At 41.9% G+C, this 12,086-nt stretch overlaps 1 pseudogene; it reads left to right on the forward strand.

Moving 5' to 3' along the window:
• The first annotated feature begins 10,503 nt into the window (after window positions 1–10,503).
• LOC103269624 lies at window positions 10,504–11,193 on the forward strand (annotated as a pseudogene).
• The last annotated feature ends 893 nt before the right edge of the window (window positions 11,194–12,086 follow it).

The following is a 12,086-nucleotide window of genomic DNA, read 5'->3' on the forward strand; positions in this document are numbered from 1 at the left end:
CAGTGGTTTTGTTAATTTAGTGATAGTGAAACAGCAACTCTGATGCAATAGGTCTGGGGAGAGCCCAAGGAATATTCTTTTCCACAAGTACCCTAAAAGATTTCAAGTGTGGTCCTCACACCACATTTCATAAACCACTGCTGTACTGACACATGTGTTTCTTAGATATTAGTGGAAACTGTACCAAAGTATATGTTCAAAACTTTTGCCTTGGAATTATCCGAAAATTGTTAAAGGAAAGGTGAATTCTTGTCTCACTGTTTTCCCTCTCTTGAAAAAAATTAATATATTATCAACCATGTATTAAACCCTTAATATATGCCAGAAACTTGTACTAAGTATTTTTAGATTATTTCATTCTAATGGCAACCCTATGAAGCAGGCATTATTAGCATCATTTTACAGACAAGGAAACTGAGGCCCAGGAAAGGCGTGCCCATGTTTGCACAGTTAGAGAGTGACAACGCAAGTGTTCTTTTATTATTTTTATCATGAAGATTCAAAGATTAAATATGGATATTTCTATCTCTTTTTCATTCTGTTGCTAAACTTCATTCTTGTTAGGACCATGTTCCCTTGTGAATAGCTGATGACACATTTTCTTCTTTCTCTGTCAGAAAGATAAAAAGAAAGCAGAGAAATATTTATCTCAGCTGGAAGAAGGAGGCAAAACACAACATGAAGCATGTACAGAACATAGCCTTCCCAGACAAGTTTAAGAAAAAGTGTACAATTTGGGACTTGACGGCCTTAACCATCCAGTTGGCGTCTTGTCAACTACAGAAAGAACACTGAAAGATAGGTCTCGAGGAAACAGGATACTATAATTTGGTCATACATGCCGGGGTAGATTGAAATGTGATAAAAGTAGATCAGTGCAATTTTCAACAAGTCCTACCTGGGAAGAGGTTAAGGTTTCCCAGCTTGTTGACCCCTCATGAAAAAGAAATGCATCAGGGTACGTGGCATTCCTCAGGGACACTCTTTTAAAAAATGGAATGCATATGGAAACAAAGTTTGGTAAAGCCTCTGGAGATAGAAAGAAAAGATTGACCTAAAATTAAAGTTTTGGCACATAAGTCAACTGGAAAAGCTCTGTGAGGAAGTGTCTGAAAGGGACCGAGGGCCAAAGCAGGGACAGGTCACTGTGGTACCACTTTATAAAAAACAACACAAGACGCCAGTGTTGCACACATGGGTGTCAATGAAGCTGAGGTCAGAAAAAGCCCAACAGCCTTCACGCCACACTACAAAAGAGCAGACGTACTCTACAACCAAATCTCAAAGCTCTCATTTCAAATCATCCTCTTTAAAATGTATATCACTGTCATGTTTCTCCATCACCTGCCATGAAGGACCAAATTGTATTCTCTTGCATACTTCTTTGATTCATAACACATTTTCCACGTGAGAAACTGTAGCCTGTGAGCACAAGAAAGAGGGAAAAAAAGTACAATGGCCAGGAAAGGCATGCCCCTCCTGACAGCTGCAAGTTTCTCAGCTCATGAAGCAAATAGAAAGTCACAGCACTGGATCACCACTGCCATTTTTTTTTCAATCCAAGCTAATATATAAAATGAGAAATATTTAGAGTCCTTGGTTATAAAAATTTGTGTTCAGATGTCAAATGGAAAACCATATACACACGTCTTCTATATGACCACTTCTTGTAAGAGACTTCATAGTTTCTATATTTTGCATACAAATCTACATTTTACATTCTGTTTAGATGTGACTAATATTTTGCCATAAAATGGTAAATTTCCAAATACAGTACAGGTTTAAAGAGTTTTTGCTATGGAATACAATCTCATATTATTAATATTTCATCCTGATGGGGATCTTTCCAAGGTAGCCTAAATTTCATTTCAACCAAAAATGTTTCTAATCTGTGTAGGATACCACACAGATAAATCCAAAATGAGCAAAGCCCTGACCTCAAGGAACTTACACACAATGCTGTCTTTGCTGCTACTAAGGACAATGATCTAATGGGCAAGCAAGACCTCACCATGGAGAAGGAAAAAAGAGAAAGCTGTACTTAAGTGACAAATGATACTGCTCTCAGATCTCAAAGACTCAGGAAAGGAAAGATCCAAGTATGGAGAGCGGGTTGGGAAGACTTATTTCACTTAGAATTGTCTTAGCCATCTCCCTGCTTTCAACTCCTACCCCTTCTGATTCTTCCATCCCACTATGAAAATTGGTTTCTAAAACTTCTCTAAGAGACTAGATGTAATAGCTCACATCTGAAATCCCAGCACTTTGGGAGGCTGAAGTGAGAGGATTGCTTGAGCTCAGGAGTTTGAGACCAGCCTGGGAAATATAGTGAGGCATTACACACACACACACACACACACACACACACACACACACACACACACACACACACATCAAAAAATAAACTAGGCATGGTGGTGTGCACCTATAGTCCCAACAACTTGAAAGGCTGAAGTAGAAGGGTTGTTTGAGCTCAGGAGTTTGAGATGAGCCTATGCAATAGAGGAAGACCCCACCTCTACAAAAAAAAGAAATTTAATTTTCTGGACTTGATGGTGATTATTTCAATTATTTGGGAGGCAGAGGCAGAAGAATCGTCTGAGCCCAGGTGGTCGAGGCTGTGGTGAGCAGTGGTTGTGCCACTGTACTCCAGGCTGGGTGACAGAGTGAGACCCAGACTCATAAATAAATAGATATATAACTTCTCTAAGTATGCCAATTTTCCTTCCCAAACGCCTCCATTGTCTTCTGTCTAGAGACACAAGCTACTCAGCCTGACCCACAAGGCCCTCCAGATCTGGCCTCTGCCCCTGCATTTCTGGGAAATGTTCAACTGCCCCACTCCTCCCCTCATTGAACTTCTGTGTTTCTTCATATGCTCTTCCCTTGGCACAGAACACCATGCTTCTGATTTCTGTTAATCCCTTAGAGCCTGGTAAGCATCACCCCTCCCTGAAATCTTTCCTGTCTTTGCTTTTTGTTTTTTGTTGTTGTTGTTGTTTTGTTTTGTTTTTTTAAGTTTGAGTCTCACTCAGCCACCCAGTCTGGAGTGCAGTGGCATGCTCACGGCCACCCCAGCATCAACCTGCTGGGCTTCTGCAGTCCTTCTGCCTTAGCCTTCCAAGTAGTAGGAACTACAGGTACGCCCTACCACATCCGGCTAATTTTTTTATTTATTGTAGAGACAGGGTCTTGCCTAGTTGCCCAGGCTGGTCTCGAATCTGCAGGCTGAAGCAATCCACTTGTCTAAGCCTCCCAAAATGCTAGGATTACAGACTGAGCCACTGAGCCCAGCCCTGTCCTGTCTTTGAAAGCAGAGTAACACACTTCCATCCCTGGGACAGCATCATGCCATGAACATCGTTCACATTTGAATTTGAATTGTAATGATTGTGTTTGCCTTTCCTTCAAGTCTATGAAAGGATGTGTTTTGTGTGTGTGTGTGTGTGTGTGTGTGTGTGTGTGTGTGTGTGTGTGTGTCTTCTAGCTGTGCACATCACAGACATTGTAGGTATTCACAAAAGTTTGTTGAATGAATAACAGTCAGAGAGGAATCTGGTCACAGGTTCTTGGAAGATGTAGAAAAGCTGAGAGAAGAAGGCAGTACATCGACCAGCATGAATGCTGTGCATGCATTTCCTCCTAGCGCTCAGGTGGCCATGACTGAGAGAGCAGAGGAATAGGAGATGAGCTTGGAAAAACTTTGTTGAATTCAAATCCTGAAAAGTCTTGAAGGCCAAGAAATAGAAACTTCATCATTTGACATTTATAAGCAAAGTTGTGGCATGACGAAAATAGTACTAAGAAGATGGAACAAGTCACAATCACCCAGAGGATCGGAGTGGGCAAGACCTTATGACAACAGAATCGTCATGAAGAGAGGAGGCCGGAATACTCAATGAGGGATTGCGGGAGATTACAACAGAATACTCAACCCTTGTCTTGTGGACAGCATCTCAGCAAGCTATGGCTTCCGTACACCAAGGGCCCCCATATATTTGCTATGACAAAAGTTTGCTGACGAAGCCAACATAATGGGTGCTTTAGGGGGAAAATGAATGTACAGATCTCATGATGTTGATGATGATTCCCATTGCCACTTCAACACCAGAAAATCTAACTGAATTTTCTCTACAGAGTTGTCAAAACCTTCCCTTATTTACTGGTTAGCACTCTGCATGCACTCTCACAATGCACACATTTCCATATTGAACAGTTCAATGTTGGCAGGATGATATTTGGATAGAACTTTGTCTATAATAAGATCCAATCAGCAAGGGTGAACAAGGACAGGCACTGTTCTGGGGGGCGGTGTTATAAACTAGCATGTAATACACCGCCGTTACTTGTGCTTTGCGTTGACAAGGTGGTGTTAGGAAGGCAATTTTTTCAATACCAAGTCATCATGATGAACTCATGGTTGCATCCAGAAAGACACAATATAAACATCAAATTTATGCAGCATATTTAAAGTCTTTCATAACAGAAATTATTTATGTGTCAAGCAGTATCCATCATAAGAGCACAAGTTTAGGAAACGAAAAATGCATATTTGCTACCTGATAATCTAGCTGCAAGAGCTCTTTTGAAATTACTGCAGTCTATCATTTATAGATGGAGGCCTGGACCTTTTGAAAAAAGAAAATGTATGTTTCACATCCAATGGAGCAAAACAGTTCTCTCAGTCTATTCTATTAGTCCCTGTAAATCAACATTTAGCCTTAGCTTCTTTACAAGGCATCTTGACAACTACATGATGACAATGCAATAAAAATAAATAGATCAGGCCTTTCACACGATAACTGGCAATGGTTCAATACTTCACTTTATGTTGCCAAGTAATTGTGACATTACCCTAACTTGCCGATGTAATCTTCTTCTTCTTCAGAATGTCGCCTCAAGAGGGCACCTCACTTAAGTGGAAGAATTTGAGCTCTGTTAATTTTGGCATTGTTTGCCTAGGAACATCAAAAGCCTTGAGGAGATGGGGATGAAATCGCAAGGACAGGGAGGTGTCCTCTCTGGAATCTGATTGTGGAAGAGTCTCCACCTGAGAGCTGTCTATGTGTGCAAGTGGCTTCAGGGAGGAGGGGAGAAAGGAGGAATTTGGAGGAGTTGTTTTGATTAATTCATTGAGTTTAGAATTTCTTAAGGCAAAGGTAAAAAACTCTTGCCAGTCCTTTTGCTGAGATAAATTTTATAGAGGTAGAAACTTATGTACATATTTCTATATTCCTGTTTCTATGGTCCCATATAAAGGAGAACATTTTTTGTTTTCTTTTTTTGTTTTGTTTTGTGAAATCAAATTCCAACCGTCCCTTCCTGAAGCCCTGAAGATAAAAGTTATCTTTATTTGATCAAATTTAGATGATCTAGCTGTCACATTTACAGAGCATGTGGGGTTAGAGTAACACTCAGAGCACTGTTATTTATTTCACTATTTTGTTAAAAGGAGTATTTTTGTCTTTGGCTGCCACGATAGGTCTCAATGTTTCCCAAGCTTACGATGCATGCATTCAGGAAAAGTCAGCTATGATGTGAATCTTCATTCACATTTTAGAGATCTGATGCCATGCTATGAGTAGAACAGTCTAGTGGGTAAGAATGTGTGTGTTGGTGTCAGAATGACTTAGATTTAAGTTCTGCTGTGTGTTTTGGGGGAGTTGCTTAATCTACTCTGAGTCTCAGTTTGGTCATCCACAAATCAGGAATAAATTTGTACCTGCCTCAGAGAGTAATGAGGATGAGACAAGAAAGTACATCCCTGCCTTGTAGGAATTTTCTTCAAAAACCCTCTTGAATGTATTCAGTGTGCACAGTAGGGAGACTTTTTGAATCAAGGACATGTGATGCACCTCCTGGGTTCTAAAGGCCCAATTATTTTAACTCTTTGCACTTACCCACTAAATGATTCAACCAGTCAACTGTCATTTATTTTGCAAGGACTATTTCTAAATATTGGAGAAGATTACAAGTTGATGGTAGAGACAGATAGAATGCTGCTTTGCTTGGTGAGGTGAGCACAGACTACCTTCTGCATTTCATGAGAGCCAGTATGGATGTTTTCCTATTTACACTCCTACAACTAAGCTTAGAAATATTTTAAAGAATACAAAACAAATTCCATGTACATGAAGGATGAGAAGGGAGGAAAAATGATGGAAGGGAGGGAAGGAAAGAGAGAGGGAGGGAAGGAGGGGAGGGGAGGGAAAAAGAGAGGAGGGGAGGAAAGAGAAAGAAGGAAGGAGGGAGTGAAGAAAGGAAAGAAGGAAGGAGAGAGGGAAGGATAGGTCCAGGCCCTCTGCAGTGCCAGGGCCCTGTCAGCCAACCCTGGTTACCTTGGAGATGTACAGTGTCCCAGGCAATGTGGCACCCCACATACAGCCTCTGTGATTCTGCACCATGCTTGAGGTGCAGGGAGTTCAATAAGTCAAAGATATCAATCCCAGGGATCTTTTCTTTGTCGTTATGACCAGCAACCATGTCCACCCAGTCTGCCACCCTCCCAGGTGACTGCCCCTGGAAGGCCTGGGGAGTCAGGGGTCGGGGCGGAGGGTGTTCTTTGCTGCTGCTCTTTCTCAAAATCCTGTTTATCCCTTCTCTGCCCTGAATAAAGAACCTCTCTCCCTTCAGGACCCAAGTATGCTCTCATGGACATTAAGTTTAGACTTTTACAAAAGGTCAGGGGTAAAGTGTTGGTGGACAGAGTCTGCTTTGGTCCCTACGGCAAGAATCCAAGTGGGAGCAAGATCACAGAGAAACAAAACATAGGAAGCGTGAACCTAAGTTAATAAGTTGATAAATGATCCCACCACACCTGAATTTCTTGAGCACAGGCTGGTTTATTTAATTTCAGAAGTAATTCAGGAAGAAAGATAATTTACATGACTTGGAATAACCCTGAAAGTGAGTAATCCCATCACTGATATCCAAAAGATGAATATGCCAGTTTTTAAATATCTATGCTAAAGAGTGTAGATACTTCCTATTCAATAAAAATATCAAGAACTTTAACGGGATTCTTAAAACTAATTTGTAAAGGAGGGAGAAAATTGGAAGGCAGGGAAAAATTCAATTATCTGATCATTATCACTAATCACTAGGTTTTCTTAATGAAGAAAATCCAAGTATAAAATTATATGGCAATATAATACCTTCTGTGGCTTTCATTGTGACCACTTTGAAAACATTCATATGCTCAAATATCTGGTGATATGGGTTTCTGGCACATTCATGCATTTGTGTATACACATTTGTAAGATATTGCAATTTCTGTATAACAAAACCCCTTAAAACTTAGTGACTGCAAACAATCATCATTTTGTTATCTGTGGGGAGGCCGGGCTCTGCTGGGAGGCTCTTTTGTACCACGTGAGGTCAGCAACGGTTGCAGGTACCTGGGGCTGTCATGGACTGGAACTTCTGAAATGACCAAGTCCTTGAGCCCTGGTAGGGCCAGCTGGGACAGGACAGCCAGGTCTTCCTCTCCCCATGGAACCCCACAATCCAGCCCTCTCCATGTGGATCCTTCCACATGGCCCCAGTGGGGTGGCCAGATTTCCTAAATGGTGATTCGGGGCTTCCAAGAATGCAAAGGCAGAAGCTGCCCAGACTGCCCAGACTCCTTAAGGCCTGACTGGAACCTGCACAGCATCGTTTTGGGCAGCGTCCACTTGTTAAAGCAAGGCTCTGATTGAATATAGGGGCACACTGCAAAAGGGCATGAATACCAGAGTTACCAGAAGACATCCTTGGAGACCAGCTACATAGAAACAATAATACGAAATTAAATGACAGACACTCTATTAAGCAAATCACCTGAATATTAACATCATCAACAACAAAAACTAAGCATTTTTGATTTTCCTGAGTAACTTACAAGGAGGGACTACTAAAGCGTGAGATCCCTAGAATTGAATTATCAACATATTAAAAAGAAATCTTACTAGGCCACCAAGTAAAGATAGGAGTTTGTATTTTGCTCAGAATGGAAGCTGCATCTCTTGAAAAAAGTAAATGAAATTATCTTTTAAGGAACTTATTTTTCCTGACAAGAATGCAGCTGATAGACACATTAGGATAACTCGGGACAGAAGAAAAAATGTCTATTTTAGTTCCTTAGGAGTATTTTTGTTTGTTTTCTTTTGCTTGTTTTTTTAAATAAAAACCACAGCAAGACGTCAGTGGTATAAAATGTTCCCTGTATTACTACCAATCAAATAAAAGCTGCTCTTTAAGATGCAGCATCATTTTGTCTCCGAACAATGGACGCCACCCCGACACCTGTTGTGCAGTCTCTCCATCAGGTGTTCATTGAGGCCCAGGTATTAAAACTGAGCACCACTGAAAGAAATATGTGCAAGCAGAAAACAAGCACCATGATGCTTCTTGATCTTATAAATAAAATATTATGCTAGCAAGATCCGTATATGAGCCTTGTGATTTCATCACTGGCATGACTGCCGAGGAGCGATATTCAACAACCTTGCTAAGAAATGATGGTGGAAAAAACTATGTCCTATCAATTAACCCTCCACTCCCTTTATACTCAGCTGTGTGTTTTCAGATGGATCCCCTCCATCAGATTCTAGACACAAGTGTCTCCCGTCAGCAAAAAGAAGAAGAAAATAAGCTGTCCTGAAACTCACATACCGTTAGCAGCTGGCTCCTTCCTTCTCGTTCTCACAAGCCAATGGCTTTCAAAAGTCTGATGTCACCATTTCCTCACCTCCCACTCACTTCCTGCCCACTCCAGTTGGCTTTCCCATGGCCTCCAGTCCCTGAATTCAAGGAGGACTCTCCTCGCCTCTCAAGTGCCCTCACGGTCCTCCGTCTCTTCCTTCCGCCCCATGAGCCAGCTCTCTGGCCACTCCCCTTGCTTTTCTTTCCCGGGGGGCCTCATCCTCCTCCACCCAAGTCTGGGTTTCTCTGGCCTTGACTCTGGGCCTGAGGCTCTTCTCACTGTATACTTGCTCTTGAGCCCATGTCCACAGCTCCAATTGTATCTGCACACACCACACACACATACACACACACACATGCAAGATACAAACTTCTGTCTCCACAGACAGCTGGCTCTCCTCTTTAGGGCTCTCCTGACCACTCACACACCATAAGCCACCTGGAGGCCACTATCTCCCAGACTGGAATCACGTTCTTCCTCATCAGCCTTAGTTCTCTTCAGTCTTCACAAAAATCTCACTAGATAGCAGCTCCACCCATTATACACAAGAAACCTGGACAACCCCCCAGACTCCTTCCTCCACTTCGTGCCTTAAATCTAGTCACTCCCAAGACTGCCAGGTTTACCTCCTAAGTAACGTCCTTCCATCTCTACCTTCCCTGGCCAACCTACTGCCGTCTCTCACTTGCACAATCCCAAAGCTCCTGACTTATTTATGTCGACTCTGGTCTCTCTCCTGTATATATATAGATCAAATCAGCTAGAGAAAAGTCTTAAAAACATTCATATTGCAATGTCATTTCTTTCCCTAATGAACTCTAATTGCTTTTAGGAAAAGACTAAAGTTGTTTGAATTGTCAGCATCTCTGAAAATCTAGTGTTCCCTTCCACATCAAGAGTTCTTGCTGCCCACACTGACCACTTGGCAACTCGCATTCACCCTCATCCATCATATCTCAGCCCAAAGGTCACTTCCTCCATGACCTTCCTTTTTATCAGACAGATTACACCATCTTTATCTCACACTGCTGCATTAATTAAAGGCTGCAAGAGACATTTATGCATGCTGTCATTTGATCCTGTCTTCCACCTGCTCTTGGCCACGGGTCCATTAGAACCAAGCCCACTATGACCTCACTGCTCAGTGTCTGGGGCCTCAGAAAAACACAAGACAGTTTTTAAGTAAACATTTGTTGACTGATGGAAGATAGGGAAAAGTCATATTTGGGTTAAAGAATTACCACAAAAAGTGTTTTTGTTTCATCCCAAAAATATGTGACTCCGCTATCCTGCCTTAACACACAGTATGTTGTGAACTTAATTGACTCTTTAAGAAGTCAGCATCTTCAAATGAAGTTGTCATGAAACTTCTCAAGGCTTTCTTCCCCTTTACTGACCTTGAAAAACTATCCTCTACCTAGAAGATGCACTTATGAACATATATGCATGTGGAATGTGATATAAGATTCTAGCCAGCCCAGTGCAGGACCCTAGTTGGGAACTCCTGTTCAGTCTCTCAGAAAACTTCCCTCAACAGTAAACATGATCATCCAAGACTCTAGGGGCAAAGGAAAAGGGCTGAGAAGATTGGGTTGAAGTTATATTAGGATAGAACCTACCCACCCTTAATGTTGCATTAGTTCCCACTATGAGGTTGTTGTTGTTTTTCCTCCTAATTTGCCATTGTCTCATTAAAAATCAAAGGCAGTGGAAGAATCTAACTTGAAATTCTGATGTAACTGGGTTTGATTTAATAATTACACTGCTGGCATTTGCCGCCGTCGCATTAGTCCCTAATAATCTAGGCGATAGCTGCTAAAGGGAAAGGACAGTCCCAATCCAGAGTGAATATTAACACTGCCTTGGTTGAGCATATAATCAACTTAGAAGAGGTGGATGAAGAAATGAAGTCTGTGATGGAAGCTCTCAAGGATAATTTCAATAAGACTCTCAATATAAGGACTTCACCAGGATCTCTTGATCATATTGCTGTGGTAACTACTGATGGAAAGCTTGCTTTAAACCAGATTAGCCAGATCTCCATGAAGTCACCACAGTTGATTTCGGTGAATATGGCCAGCTTCCCAGAGTGTTCAGCTGCAGCTATCAAGGCTATAAGAGAAAGTGGAATTAATCTGAACCGAGAAGTGGAAGGGATGTTAATTCGGGTACCCATTCCCAAAGTAACCAAGGAGCACAAGGAAATGCTGGTGAAACTGACCAAACAGAACACCAACAAGGCCAAGGACTCCTTACATAGGGTTCTTACCAACACAATGAATATGCTGAAGAAATCAAAGGATAAAGCCTCGGAGGATACCATTAGGTTCATAGAGAAACAGATCAGCCAAATGGCCAACAACACAGTTGCAGAGCTGGACAGGTATCTGGCAGTGAAGACCAAAGAGCTCCTTGGAAGTCCATCAAGGGCCAACAACACTTCAGAGTTTTTGGTGGATCCCATGGGTGGCAAATTGGCATCTGTCTCCACCCCCATCTATACAGAATAGGCTGTCACTATGCCGGCAGTCCTTTTGAGGCCCAGCCTTCCAGTGGAATACTCAGACTTAATTTTCTTCCTCCTATCCCCTGCTCACCCCATTCTGCTCTGGGCCTTCTGGTATGGGTGGCCCTCAGGTAGTATCTGCTGCTAGCAAAGGGCCTTTACTTGGGCCTTTGCCATGACTGTGATGTCACCAAGGGACTGGGACCATAGGCAAGCTTAGTACCACCTGCTCCTCATCTCAGGAGCCTCCTTTTCAAACAGTTAGTCAGGCCCTGTCCCCAGCTCTGCTTAGATTGTTGTGCACCTTCACCTGTGACTAGACACCTTTACTAGAGGCCCATTTTCACCAAATAATAAAATTGAAATAGATTGGAAGGAATAATAGCCTCAAAAGAAAGGATAGAGTTGGTCTGGATTGATGATCTCTAAGGACTTGTGTGTGAAACAACCAGAACCGTACTTTTGCCTCTGGGTCATCTTCACAAGTACTCTTTTCTCTGCTTGGACCACTCTTCCACTCCTTACCTGGCCAGTCCTATTCATCTCCAGGTCCTGGCTTAGATATCACTTGCTCTTGGAAGTCTTCCTTTTCCCCCAACCTAGGACCCTTGTTATCAGTTCTCATAGCACAGTCTACTGCTTTTACATTAACCCTAAGTATTCTTTTTGCCAATTAGTCTGTGTATCCTTAGAACTTGGTGTCATGCCTACAGCATAGTAAGCATTCAAATGTCTGTATTGTGAATAAGTTGTGCACAGTAAAAAATAATAATAATTACACTGCTTTCAGTATTTAGATCACATAAGTAACCCTAACTCGCCCCCCCAAAAAACACCCCTGTTAAAATGAGTATTAATCCAATGTAATGCTTTTGAGTGTGATAAACCCTATATAAT

The sequence above is a fragment of the Carlito syrichta genome, unplaced genomic scaffold (genome assembly GCF_000164805.1).
Source record: "Carlito syrichta isolate Samal-C Ts95f unplaced genomic scaffold, Tarsius_syrichta-2.0.1 Scaffold309367, whole genome shotgun sequence".
Lineage (NCBI taxonomy): Eukaryota > Metazoa > Chordata > Mammalia > Primates > Tarsiidae > Carlito > Carlito syrichta.